Below are 2,203 nucleotides of genomic sequence, written 5' to 3'. Positions count from 1 at the left end.
GAAAAAGATGGGCGGGAAAGATCTTGAGTTCTTAGTGGGGAATTTCAAAAGACAATAACCGCCATCTCCATAGCCTTGGCTCTATATATAGGCAGTTGAACCCGCAGTTGCCAAAATCTGAATGACCGGATCAAGCTTTGGCCAACAGCCAAGATTAATTCTCAGAATCCTAAGCGGCACCTCAAGGATCGAGGCGCAGCCCACTAACCTCAAATAACCCGCAACCCAGCACAAAAAGTGAAGCTGTGGTAGTCAAAAGGAATGTGTGGTGATGTTAGCCACGTCAAATCTGAAAAGACATTTCAGTTCCCTCATACACCCACGTCCTAGGACCACCAAGAATCCTGACTTAGACAACTTGCAGAGTTGACATCACTTTAGTTCGACTCGAAGGGTAATACTTGTTGGTCCTCTTATCGAAGACAACTCACTATGAGCTCACTCGACCAGTTATTTGACACCTTGTAAGGTTGACTCGAAAGACATTCCTTCTTGACACCCCTCACTATAAGCTAAAATACGACTTTAATCTTGAGCCTCCCCCGCTGACAGCGCGTCGGCGTCACATTAAATGCTTGGCAGACATCAACATTCCTCTAGTCCCAATAGTCTTCATGACATATCAGACCATGTCGGCACCGCTGTGCCCCCAATCGCCTTGTATTAAATACCGAGGTGACCTCTCCTCCACTCATCGACCGATATCTGTGAAGTAAGTACTGACGTAGCTGCCATCCCATACTCGTTTTCCGCCATCCTATACTCGGCCGAGATTACCATTCTACCATTTTCTACCACTATAAATAGATGTACTATTCCAAATACCCGGGTAAGCAAGCAATCTCTCAGAATTCCACTGCACTACACTTTAGAACTCACACAGTTCATCATTTTCATACTCAAGTCCACCAACTGACTTGATCATCGGAGGAACAATGAGGGAACTAATCCATGTCCTCTTACGAGCTGCTATTTGTGCAGGCTGAAGCTACTCAACTCAAAACCAGATATTCGGAGAAATAAACAGCCCCTAATCAACCTCAACCCCATTATATTATCTGTGTGATTATCAACATCAACAGCCTTGTCAAAAAATTTTATTTCTTTTTACCCTTTTAAGTATAATAATTCTCAAATATATCATTAGTTGTAGTTAATCATTCACTAATTATGTATAACCTCTTGTTCATTATGCATGTCCTCACCTTTTCAAAACCTTTGGTTACACTACTATTTTATTATTTAATTATGTTATTCAATAGAATATTTAAAATTTATCCCTAATTTATCTTCACATAATATTTTAAAATTCTAAAAAAATTAAAAATAATAATGATTCATTAGGCTTATGTCTTATGCCTTTGAGTTTCACGTTTTATGGAGGACTACCTTTTACCTTTCATCTTATTAGCTTTTTAAAAGTATGATAATAGTATAAAAAACAATTTGTATTTTTTATAATTGTTATAGTATTAATAATATAATGATTTTAATAGTATTTTTCAAATTAATAAAGTACATTGTAGTTTAATAATTATACTATTGAGTAAATTATTTACTAATAGTGTAATAAACTAATTATAAAATTAAAATGTAGTTACTAATAGTATTATAATTATGCTATGTATAATATTATTACATTTAAAAGAGAATAAATTATTTAATATATTATAATTATTTTAATAAAGTATGAATAAATTATAACAATTATCCAAACTATAATAATTAATCACACAGTTCTTTACACATAAATTTATAGTACAATTTATTCATTTAAAAAATTATAATTGTTCAAAATTATATTGCTATACAAGTCATTTCAGTATTTTGTAGGCAACAAAAAATTTTAAAAATATAAAACAAAACATGCATGCTCTCATGCAAAGCATTTGCACTATACTAGTTTTCTGAAATAGGTCCTCACACTAGTACAAAATAAGACTGCCCCAACGGTTATAATTGTTGGGGCAAATCATGACCCCAACGGTTAGGACAGTTGGTTCTAAAAAACGACCGTTAAGGCAAATCGTGTTGGGGCTAAGTCAGCCCTAACAGTTGCTAAACTTGCACCAATGGTTCTAACCATTGGGGCAAAGTATTTGCCCAAACGGTTGTAACCGTTATGGCAAATATTAGCCCCAACGGTTAGAATTGTTAGGGCTTAAATTTGCCCCAACGGTTACAACAGTTGGGGCTGTTAGAT

The sequence above is a fragment of the Asparagus officinalis genome, chromosome 8 (assembly GCF_001876935.1).
Source record: "Asparagus officinalis chromosome 8, Aspof.V1, whole genome shotgun sequence".
NCBI lineage: Eukaryota > Viridiplantae > Streptophyta > Magnoliopsida > Asparagales > Asparagaceae > Asparagus > Asparagus officinalis.
Note: the sequence above shows the minus strand (reverse complement) of the source record.